Source organism: Marmota marmota, unplaced genomic scaffold (assembly GCF_001458135.2).
Source record: "Marmota marmota marmota unplaced genomic scaffold, marMar, whole genome shotgun sequence".
NCBI classification, from domain to species: Eukaryota; Metazoa; Chordata; class Mammalia; order Rodentia; family Sciuridae; genus Marmota; species Marmota marmota.
In genome coordinates, this window is record NW_025999982.1 from 3,310,304 (window position 1) to 3,322,719 (window position 12,416).

The 12,416-nt window shown below is 39.1% G+C and overlaps 1 long non-coding RNA gene across 1 annotated transcript in view; it reads left to right on the forward strand.

The window, feature by feature from the left end:
* Positions 1-6,556, forward strand: part of LOC125617422 — a 12,199-nt gene extending 5,643 nt beyond the window's left edge. Inside the window, exons 2-3 of the long non-coding RNA XR_007348406.1 lie at positions 3,518-3,638; positions 4,696-6,556. This is a non-coding gene — a long non-coding RNA (uncharacterized LOC125617422). The remainder of the gene's footprint in view (positions 1-3,517; positions 3,639-4,695) is intronic.
* The last annotated feature ends 5,860 nt before the right edge of the window (positions 6,557-12,416 follow it).

Here is a 12,416-nt window from a genome sequence, read left to right on the forward strand (position 1 = left end):
GGCTTGCGTCGTGTCCCGGGGCGAGGACCCTCGGAGCCGGGAGCCCGAAGGGGCGCGGGTGCGGGTCCGCGCGGAGCCTGGCTCTCCTGGTTTCGCGTGCTGACCCCGCTGCGAAGAATGGTGGGAGTGCCCAGGTGGCAGCCTCCGCCGCATGGCACAGCCCGGCTTCACCCTTGCCGCTCTAGGTGCCAGCTGTCGTTTCTCACAAAAGCCACCTTAGAGCAAACATACACAGCTCAAATCTCCCTCGCCTCCTGCAGATACTCGCACGCCTTGCAGAGTCTTGCGGCTCCCCGGAGGGAATTCTGTTGATTTCCTTCTCTTAGGAACTTGGAACCTTCGACCGAGCTCTACGGGACTGGACTTTTGTTTATATTAAAATCGTCCCTGGGTTTACCCCATTCTAAGTGTTCATCTTTGAGCCCCTCTAGTGCTTGAAGCTCAAATTGTAGTTCCTTGTTGTCAACCTCACTGGATTAGTCTAAGCGGCATATGCAGGATTCATTAGGGGGCTTATCCATTAAGAAATATTCAGAAAGTCTTGCTTAGGAAACTGAGAAGTGCTTTAAACTTTCCGACATCTGTTGAAATAAACACTTGAGTCTGGGACTGCAAGGCTTGAGGGGAAAAGATCACTTTTGTGTGGCTTGGAAGGGGGATTGGAGGTGCTTTGTCAGCGTGAGTAAAATATGTTGGTTCAGCAGTGCTTTCATAGCCTGTTTTCTTTTCCTTCCTTGTTCTTCTGGGGTTTTTAAGAAGTGGAAGTTCATTTAGAAATGGCTTTGGTAGCTTTTGTTCCCCATTAGTTTATGTAACTTCGATTTGTGTGAGCTTGGACCAAAAAAGCCCCAGGCTCTCATAAATCGTTAGGTATTAAGCACGGAGTACCAACCCAGATCTTTACAGGAAGGTTTTTGAAGGCAAGAGTAGAACCCTCCCCAGGAGCTGCCTTTGGAGAAGAAAAATATGCTACTGTTGCTGCTGTTTCTCTAGCCCTTAGAACAGTGCTGGCTCATAGTAGGTACTCAAGATTTGTTGAATAAATAAAAGTTATCATTTGGAGAACAGTCAATTTATGAATAATCTGGTAGTGTTACTATAATTTTTGGTAGTTTGGAGAACAGAGACATCACTTTGGAATGTGGGGGAGATCAGGGTCTTCTAGAGGAGGGGGAGTTAAGCTGGCCTTGAAGATATGAGGGTTTGTAAGATCAAGTGTGGTGGGAAGGTTCCAAGTGGGCACACCATGATCAGAATCAGATATGAGAAAGGAGATTCATTTGGTGCTTGTGGGGCACAACTTCTTACTTGGACTCTTGAGTATTTGGGCCAGATAAAGGTAAATAATAATGACTGGTATACTTCTATCTGAGTGACAAGTGTTTCTTATATTAATACTCCTGTTCTTAGATTAATGCCTGATGACCCACGGGTGCTCATTAATGTATGTTGAATGTATGTCCTGGGTCTTGAATCCTACCTAGATTGTTTGACCCTCTGCAGTTCTGATGTCTGAGAGGTAAGGGAAAGACATGGAGGTTTGGAGGAGCATCTTTCTCTCTGGAATTGGTGATATGGCATTTGGAGAGTTGCTAAAGCTTAGTGAACATCTTTCTCTCTCTTCAGTACAGGTCGAGTTATTCTTAATGCTCTCATTCAGATACTGTTGAATTTTTTGCTGAGGATTTAGCCACCGTGTAGTTAAGACAAGGAAGCCTGATGAGCACAGTATTTTTACTTTGGTCCTCTTGATGGTTTGTCCAGTCTCTGCCATAAGCTGTGGGTGTGTCTCCCCTCCCCAGAGTTGGAGAGCTGACTCCTGACTTGCCCTGTGTCTGTTGTAGAGGCCATAGATGCCCGAGTTTCCCAGCCCCCGGCTCCTGTGACTGCTAGGGGTAAGGAGGATCTTCAGGCACTTGTTATATTAGGTGTGTCATTAATTAGAGGAAAACTCTGGTTAAACTTTGTGAAAGATTTCTGAGCAAATGAGACCATGCATTTTAATAATCCCTAGGCCAGTCTTTTTTAAATTTCTTTTTCTTTTTAGTTGTTGATGGACCTTGAATTTATTTATGTATTTATGTATTTATTTATTTTTATGTGATGCTGAGACAATCGAACCTAGTCCATCACACATGCTAGACAAATGCTCTACCACTGAGCCACAACCCCAGCCCCAGCTTGTCTTTCTTTTTGTAAGTTTGGAAATAGTAGAGGTGATTCCTCTATGCTCCCAACCCCCACCCCCCTCTCTGACAAGGACCCTGGGTTATTTAATGAGAGCTGTGGAATTATAGCTTCACATCTGGCCTTTGTCTCAGCTGTTGTACCTACCTTTGTTCAACTATTTGAGGAGCTTACAGCTGCAGTGGGTATAGATGTTTCAAACACGTGTGTTTATTCATGTGTTTATCATCTCCTTCTTTTATTCCACAAAGGTTTTGTGGTTATAATTAAGTTCCAAAATGCCTTCTCTTAGCCCATCTCTTTTTTCTATACTGCTTTGGCTTAAGTCTTCTTAAAGTCCTTCCTAGTGATCCTAATAAACATAGATCTCCTGAGCTTCTACTTTCTGAGTGTAGTCAGAAATCCTCACCTTTCAGAGTATACCTGAGAATCAGAAAGTCAGTCAAGATGACTTCTACTAGGAACAAAAGAGTTGTCCTGTTTTTCTGATCCTCACTTGTTTACTGTACTGACTTTCTACAAGTTAACCACTTTGAGCCTCAATTTCTATGTCTGTAAAATGGGGATAATATTACCTGCCTTATAGGTAATGTCTGAGATAGTATATGTAACAGGCTTATCACAATTTCTAGTACATTCAAGTTCTCACTGGTAGCCATCTTTGGCTTATCACATACAGTTTTGCCATGTTGCACCTGTCATGTGAAGGTTACTGTGCCAGGCACATTTTACCTAGTGTTCTTTCATGTTTGGTGATCTGTTTTTCCCACCATGGCAGATTAGAAGCAATAAGGGAGAGGACCTGCTCAGGCAGACATATTAATGCCATTTGTTAAACCAATGTTTATTCATCATTGACTTTGCGTCTGGCCAAGTGATTGCCAGCTGCCCTGTAAAATTTATGGTAGACCTAGCACATTGTAGATGTTGTTCTCAGAATTAGGCCCTCTCCCACTGTGGTCTTACTGAGGTTATGGTAGTGTGGTATGTCTGTGTGAGAGATTGACCAAAAAAAGAAACCCAGCTCTCAGTCCCCCAGTCTTTCAAAGTTATTGTCATAGATGTTTATAACCCTATACACCTAAGTAGGCCCACACATCATTGTACTATATCTTAGTGCTATAATTTGTTTATAATGACTTTTAGCCATTAAATAAAGATTATGTTCCATATAACATTAATAAAAGGAGGAAATTTTATAAATATATTTTAGCTTTCTATCCAAAATATAATTTTTTATTAACTTAATCTTTTTTCTTTTTCTTTTTTTAAAAAAATATTTATTTCTTAGTTTTAGTTTAGTTTTTTTTTTTTTTTTTTTTTTTTTNAGGTATAATGATGCTTCCAGCATTGCTTTATTCATTTATTTATTTTTAAATTTTTCTTTTTAGATGTTGATGGACCTTTATTTTATTCATTTATTTATATGTGGTGCTGAGAATTGAACCCAGGTGCTTTACCACTGCTTGGTGATCTGTTTTTCAGCCTTTTTTGTTTTTTATTTTAAGACAGGTTCTCACTAAGTTGCTGAAACAGGCCTCAAACTTGTGATCGTCCTGCCTCAGGCTCCCAAGTTGCTGGGATTACAGGCATGCTCCACCATGCCTGGCCATCACTTAATCTTTTTTGAGATGGGATCTCACTATGTTGCCTAGGATGGTCTTGAATTCCTCAGCTCAGATGATCCTCCTACCTCAGCCTCCCAAGTAGCTGGGATTACAGATCTGTGCCACCATAATTTTTGTTACTTTAAAGTATAAGCAATATATTTTCTAGAAAGCATAATTACCCAAAATGTAGTTCCTGCAGAAGTTCTGAATTGCATTGATTATACTTTATGTAACCCTGACTCCTTTCTGTTTAATAGATACATGCTTTCAGGCTATAGCTTGGGACAGGTACTGTATTAAACTTCTAGTCCCAGGCACATAGCAGGCATTCACATTCTCATGTAATAAAGAGTTTGCTATGTTGAGGGTATAGTGAAAGTACTAATTTCTAAGAAAGCAATTTTGGTCTGAGAATGCAGTATGATTTCGGTTAAAAATGAAGTCTAACAACTAAAAAGCCAAAAGATCTGAGAAAAGAAAATGTTAAAATAAAACTCATCATATAATAACTTGAAACTTAGGTTGAATCATGTACTGATGTATGTGAGTGGAAAGATAAAGTGAAATACATTCCTCAGGGTTCAGAAGTAGAGAAACCAAACCAAAGGTTGTAGTTGTGTGAAATTGTGGTAGAGACTTATATCATGGTTTAGGAAAATTCTATCCTTATTTTTTTTTTTTTTAGTTGTAGATGGACACAATACTTGTATTTTATTTATTTTTATGTGGTGTTAAGGATCTAACTCAATGCCTCACATGTGCAGGCAAGCACTCTACCGCTGAATTATAACTCCAGTTCCCTATAACCTTAATTTCTTTTTCTTTTTGTAATTGTAGATGGACAGAATGCCTTTATTTTATTTGTTCATTTATAGGTGGCACTAAGGATCGAACCCAGTGCCTCACACATGCTAGGCAAGTGCTCTGCCATTGAGCCCCAGCCCCAGCCTTAGCCTTAATTTCTTAAGCATAAGAAGAATGAATAAAAATGGGGCAGAAAGGAGGCTTGCTGGAGAAATCTAAAATCTGTAGACAGTTGCAATAAATGTGGGTATAAGTTCATTCTTACTCTGCAGTCTTGTGAAAAAAGAAAAAAAAATCCTAAAATAGATGTGAATTTCCTGAGATATGAAAGGATTCTGAAATAAGGAATGAATAATGAAAGATTTAAAATATGGGCTCCTTTTTGTGGACAGTAACAGATTCCCTCAAATGTCAGAATATATGACAAGTGATTGTTTTTAAGGTTACTAATGTTTATTTAAGGAATTCAAACTTGTTTTTGAAAGAGTGGTTAGCATAACCATTCTACTGACTTGGTACTTTATTTACCCCTAGATTGCTTCTGTAGCTTAGAGATTTTTTTGTTGTTGCTTCCCCCGCCCCCTTGGTGCTGGGAATGACCTAGAGGTGCTTTACCACTGAGCTACATCCCCATCCATTTTTATTTTTTATTTTGAGACAGGGTTTTAATAAGTCACTGAGGCTACTCAAGCCTCAGCCTCCTAACTAGCTGGGATTACAAGTGTGCACCACACACCCAGGAGCTTTGAGACTTTTAATGGCTTTGTACCTTTTTCTCCTGCTGACCCTTTTACTTTTGCCTTCCTACTGTGACAGATTTCTTTTGAACAATAACTATTTTGAGCAAAATGATCTTAACATCCTAAGGAAGAGGGCAACATTGACCATGTAAGGACTGTATAATGGGAAACAGGATCTCATAGATTTGTCTGATCTAAGTTCCTGCTCTTCCAAAAGAATACAAGAACAACAACAACAAAAAGCAAAACACAGTCCCCAAAGTTAACATTTTCTGGCTCTTCCACTGAACTACCTTAATTAATTAAGAACAATTTTTCAAGAACTTCTTAAAATATCTTTTAAGTGTAATTTTGTTGGAATGGCAGCCCTATTCCTTTATTTTAGAATCGCTGAACATTATTACTTTCTCTAAAGAAGAATGTGGTTCCCTTGTTAAAAACAAAACAAAGTAGCATGCCTGGAAATGACTTCTGTGGTGGTTACTTTATATCAAAAAATCTGGAGAGTGCCTAATCTTAAACTAAGTAGGGCAGTTATTGTAGTAAAAGATAATTTACATAAATGTAGTAAGTCAGTGTTCTCCCTTTCCCTGAGTTCTCCGTTGAAGTTCAGTTTCTGCTGCATTGGTTACAAAAATTTAAGACAGGAAACAGTGGAACAATCTTGTGGTCCAAAGAATTTGATTTGTATCCAGTCAGCAGCAGCATGTTCACTTGACACAGAGGTTATAGTCCCAGTGAAAGTTACATCCTTGGCCAGAAAAATCTCTTCAAAAGATTTTTCCCCCCTTGGTCTGTTCACCCCAAACAGCTGTGAATTTTGGTTTGCAAAAAGGAAGTCCAGGCTATTTCTGCTTTAGTCTTCAGTGAGGAAAGTAAATTACTGGGGTTTGTAGCCCAGAGACACCAAGGAAACTCCAAAAGTAGACAGTGCAGAGTTTGTTTTTGGAAAAGCAGGCTCTCCTGTGGGTAGGAACTTGGTCATTTTTTTGGAGAGTCCTCAGAAAATGTTTCCCACATTGATTTCCAAAAGATGACTGGGAGATTTTCTGTGGTGTAGAAAATTATATTGTACAACATGTTGCATTCATAGAACATCTTCAGATAACTTTGGTGTGGTTAGTGTTAATGGCGGTAATACTAGAAATTATATGGTATGGCTTCATATTTATCCTTTCTCAGTAATTTGTAGATCAAGTTTGTTTTTTTTTTTTTACAAATTGAAAAAGAGTTTTAAAACAAGTCAGTTGTCTGTGCATTAAAACCAGTCAGTGCATTAAAAACAGTCAGTCAGTTGTATCTGCTGGGGATGTTGTTGCTACTGTTCAAAATGGTGGAGGTGACTCAGGAAGCAGAACTGCCTCCTGGCTCACTGAACTGAGGAGGGCATGACATGGCCACTCGGGGTCAGGGTCTGACCCAACTCTGTCTTGTGACTTAGGCAGGTTACGAAATTTCTCTGAGTCTCTGTGTCTTCATATGAAAAATGGGTCTGGGATGGTAATTACCTTCTAAGGAAGCGTCAAATAAACTAAAATATGCAAGGCACATATATATGCCTGGTGCTTGCCTAGGGCTTGGCAGACCTTTGCTGCCAGAACCATCTGATCATCTGATGGGAGCAGATGCTAGCTACCTTTGATGAATCCGAATGATGATCCTGTTTGTTAAGGACATATCTTTTATTGATGTTATCACTTAAAAATTTATAGTAATTGATTGCAGAGGTTCCCTACCTTTTCATATATGAGGAATCCTATTTTTAAGACCTAAAAATAGTAACGATCTCAAAATTACTAAAGTAAATCCAGGTAAATAATCCTGTGTTTGATGTTTTGGAATCCAAAATTCTGGGTGTTTGGAGAGTGATATTGAATGGGATTACAGCAACATGAGGAATTATATATCTACTGTAAAACCTGTAAATATTTACACTAAATGGGATAAATATGAAGCAGTTTCATATCAGGTTAGGTCAGGTTTTGCAGCTAAACAAGTTTGCTGCTAACTGACAAAAATACATTTTCATAAAAAAATGAGTTTCTGGATTTCTGAATTGCGGAAGAAGGGATTATAGAGCTCTGCCTTTATTGTAGGAAAATTGGAAGACACATAAGTGCAAAGCAAACGATAAAATCATTTATAATTTTATTATCTAAAGAAATCAACTGTGGTGATTTTGGCATATGAACTTGGTCTTTTTCTGTGCAAACTATTTTTTTAATGGCAGTGATATTGTTTGAGACATACTGTGTCTCAAACTTTCATTTAATATATTGTGAACATTTTCTTCTCACTTTCTTTTCTTCCTCAGCCTCCTTTTAAGTGTTTGAGTGGTATCTATAGTGGATGTGAATTTGTAATCTATTTAACCCCTTCTCTGCCATGGGACATGAGTTTGTTTTTAGTATTCTGCTTTAGAATAGCTCTGAGATAAACATCCTTGTAGATAAGTTTTTTAAAAATCTATTTTTATTTATTTGTTTATTTTTGGTAGTGGGGATTGAATTCAAGGGTACTCGGCCACTGAGCCACATCCCCAGCCCTATTTTGTCTTTTATTTAAAGATAGGGTCTCAATTACTTATTGCCTCCCTTTTGCTGAGGCTGGCTTTGAATTCTCATCCTCCTGTCTTAGTTTCCTGAGCTGCTGAGATTATAGACATGCGTCACCACACCCCCCCTCATATATTTATTTTTAATTGACACAGTAATTGTACGTATTTAGGAGGTATGGTAAGAGACTTAAATACACATAGATCAGGGTAATGGGACATCTTATCACCTCAGACATTTATCATTAATTTGTGTTGAAAAAGTTGGGAACATTCAAAAGCCTATTAGCTATTTTGAAATATTCAATTAATTGCTATTAACATTAGTTATCCTTGTAGATAAGTTTACAACATACCAGGTGTGTAATATTTTGTATACTCAATAGGAGAGTAGATGTATTTTGAGTATCCAACCCTTGTAAAAATCATATATGTGCACATGAAATTAAGGACTCTAATAATTCTGAGGCCCCCAAACTCTTCTGGGTTCTTGTAATTGGGAAGTAGTGTACTGATCTATGGCTGCTAAGTGCTACTTACATTCAGAAAGTTACCTTTGTGCAACACAGGGTTATGGTTTTTTTTTTTTTTTTTCCTTTCCAGGAATTGAGCCTGGAGTGCTCTACCACTGAACTACATCCTCGGTATCTGCCTCCTTTTTTTTTAAGCGGGGTCTCACTAGGTCACTCAGCCTGCCTTGAACTTGTATTTCACCTGCCCAGTCTCCTGTTTAAGTTTAATGTCAACTTAAAGTCTCATGTGTTGTTCACAGGCAGAACGTTTAGGAGAGGGCTCTTAATACAGCTGCATAGAGCAATATGCTCCAAGCAGAATGAAATAGAAAGCTTTTTCCTGTTGTTCTGTTGTCATGGGACATTCCAAACCTTACAATTCTTGTAAGACCAAGGCCTTATGTGCCTCCATTCGATGGGCCCATCCTTTGTCATGGCTTGTATATTGCACTTGTCTCTACCAGGGTGACTAGAAGCAGCACGGTGTGCAGAGATCAATCAGGCTCTCCTTTACTGTGACTGGAAAAGCAGCTGCAGATATCTGTCTTGCTAATCACTTTGCCAATAATCATAGTTGAGCATTCGCTGGTGTTGGATTGTAGCATTAATTTTACTTTTAAAAGGAAGGCATTGTTAAGTGCTTGCACTTACAGGATTAAGAAAGTACATTGTTTATTCCTATCCATTTTTTTTTTGTTTTTGTTTTTTGTTTATTCTGTGACTTTCAGCTTTGCCCTGTCTGTTTAGGAGTCTTACTTACAACCTTTAAGTTATAGAGAAAGTTTAAAATGCAAAGATTATATTTCTTTAAGGGAACATATTTAATTTAAAAAATTGGAGACTCTTATTCTTCCCTGTGAAAGGTAGAAAAAGTGATATTGTTACTTGAGGTGTCTTGTACTCAGAAAACACAAACTTTTTAGTTTAAAGGTGGTGCTTTAACCTTTTAGAGATCCTGTTAAAGGCAGTATCTGCCAGCACCCCAGCCCTCTTTGTCCAATGAACTATTCTGTTGACTGTTTTCCTTTTGATCCGGTAAGCATTTGTTGTGATTCGTGTTTTCAGTTTTCTTTAAACACAATCCATTTCTCAAGTTATTTTGCTTTTTAAGTTACAGTTGAGTCCTATTTAGAAAAAGTCTGATGGCCAGAAAAGATTACAAAGCAGATCAGTTCAGGGCTGTTTACCTGAGTTGCTGGAAGAGTCTGAGACCTTCTGGTGTTTGCTTTTAGATCTTTAACTCTTTGCTGGGCCAGGGGAGAAGCCCCAGGCCTGGCTTTGTCACTAGCCTGTTCTCTGTTCTTCTCAGATCCTATGAAGTCTGTGAATTTACTCTGAGTCTTCTTGGAGTCCACCTGCTAGATTCTCTGGGTTGCCCTGCAGCCATGATAAAACTTCAGTGCAAAGCCCAGCCCATCTTGTAGTATCACAGGCTCACTCACCAACTCAGTGCTGGTGCTCCTGGCATCAGTGGGTGGGTGTGCACAGGTGTACTTTTGATGAGTGGGGGAATCTTCTCTGTTGGGCACTTTATACTTCACTGGCTCTGCCAAGAGCTGCACACCTGTATTTTCTCAGTTAACCTTCATAGCTCACCTGCTAGATAGTTGCTATTATTCCCATTTTATAGAAGGAGAGACAAAGATTTAGTGAGGGCTTAAAGTGACTAGCATAGGGCCACATGGAAGAGAGCAGTGCCAGGAGTCTGACTCCCAAACTGTCCCTAATGAAGGACTGTGTTTGACCACTTGGGAGAAAGCAGTCTCTGGATGAGATTAAAGCCATCATTTACTGTGGCAGAATTTTACCAAAAAGGTTAATTAAAGGATTTATTTTCATTTAATAGTTGCTTTTATAGAACTTAACCATGCATTGTCCTGAGCACTTTACAGACACCATTTTGTCCTTTTAACAGCTCTTTGGGGAAGGCACTCAGTATTGCCGTTTTACCGGTGAGGAAACTGAAGCACAGAGAGCTCGAGGAACTTGCCAGGGTAGTAAGCTGGCAGGTGTAGGGCTTGGTTTGAACCCAGGCATCCTGGCTCTGGATCTTACTCTTCTTTATTATACAACTGGGAAATCTTCCTTTTTATTCAAGAATGTAACACAAATCTCTTGGAACACTTTGACTCTGAAAAGGGAGATAAGCTTATTTGTTTTTAGTCTTTGGCAATTTCCCTGGAATATAGGAAAGTTAGATGAAGGGAATGTCTTTAAATATATGCCAAATTATATATCAGTTTAGGGGATATACAGAAATGCCCTGCAGCTCATGAAGAGAAACTAACCTCCCATATTGACTTTTTAGACTTTTCTAGAAACTGTTGCTCATTTTCTTCCAAAGCTGGTTCACATACTCATAAATTTTACTGAAAAGAAAATCTGGAGCGGTCCCCCTTAGCCAGATGCACCACAGGGCCAGAGTGTGTGGGAAGCAGATCTAAACGACCAGCGAGAAACCCGAGGCCTGTATATTTGTACTTATTTCCAGCTCTACTTTTTTGTTTTGTTTTGTTTTAATGATCTTTTCTCCTCGCTCATTAGCAGTTTACAACCATATTTTGCATTCCTAAATAATAATTTAGTTTGTCCATAAAATGATTTTCAGAGCATGCTCTCTGGCCAGGTCAGTGGCCGTTGACAGTAGCTTGAAGCCTGGGACGTGGGTGCTTTACCTTTCACAGTCCTTGCAGGTATGGGTGCCCGGTTTTGAACTCTTGATCCTCCTGCCTCAGCCTCCCAAACCATTGGGATTACAGGCATGTGCCACTGTGCCCAACTTGGTGCCCATTTTTCTAATGAGATTCAAAGAGGTTAAGAGGGACTTGCCCAGGACCAAAGTTTGTTTGTGAGACTTTTAGAGTCTGTTTTCTGTGGAGATTGTGGCTACCAGAAAGATGTCTGAAACCCTGGTAGAGGGAGTGAAAGGAAAAGACAATCTAGCTAAGTAGCTCTGAAAATACCTATGGGTCCTATATGCTTAGCAGTAATAGAATTGCTCTATTACTTTTTAGTTACCAGTGAAAATACCTCAGATGTTGAAATTGGCAGAGATTCCTGATTTGTTACTTTTTAATCTGTTGCTATCTACATAATTGTATGTTTAAGATTCAGCTGGAGAATAGTTTTCTTGCTAGTCACTCATCAGCCATCCCTTTGTCCATCATTAGCAGACCCACAGCAGATTTTTGAAAAGATTTTTAAGTAAATGATCCAGAACTTAAGGCTTTGCTTTAAAGTTTAACAATTATTATTTTTTAATTTTTTTCAAGACTGAGGACCAAACTCAGGGCCTTGCATGCACTAGGCAAGCATTCTGCCACAGAACTAAGTTCCCAACCCCAGCAGTTGTTATTTTTTTAAAGAAAGAGTTTTATAAGAAATCAGGATCCAGTATTTTTTACTAGTTACGTTTTATAAGAAATTAGGATCCAGTTGTTTTCTTTTTTTTTTTTTTACTAGTTTTGTTGGCCAAATTGATAGACCTATCTCTCTTTCTCTTTCTTTCTTTCTTTTTTTTTTTTTTTGGACTGGGGATGATTGAATCCAGGGGCACTCTACCACTGAGTCACATCCCCAGTCCTATTTTGTATTTCATTTAGAGACAGGGTCTCACTGAGTTGCTAGGGCCTTGCTAAGTTCTTGAGGCTTGCTTTGAACTCGTGATCCCCCTGCCTCAGTCTCCCAAGCCGTTGGGATTATCAGTGTGTGCCACGGTGCTTGGCAAGCTATCTCTTTTTAAAATATCTCTTCCTCAAGTTGAATGTGGTGGTGGATGCCTGTAATCCCAGCTACTGGGGAGGCTAAGGCAGTAGGATTGCAAGTTTGAGGCCAGCCTTAGCAATTTAGCGAGGTCTTAGGCAACTTAGTGAGACCCTGACTCAAAATAAAATAAAAAGGACTTGGAGATGTGGCTCAGTGGTAGAGTGCTTGCTTAGCATGCTCGAGGTCTTGAATTTCTGAATTTACCCCTAGCACCATCAAAAAAAAAAAAAAAAAAAAAAAAGTT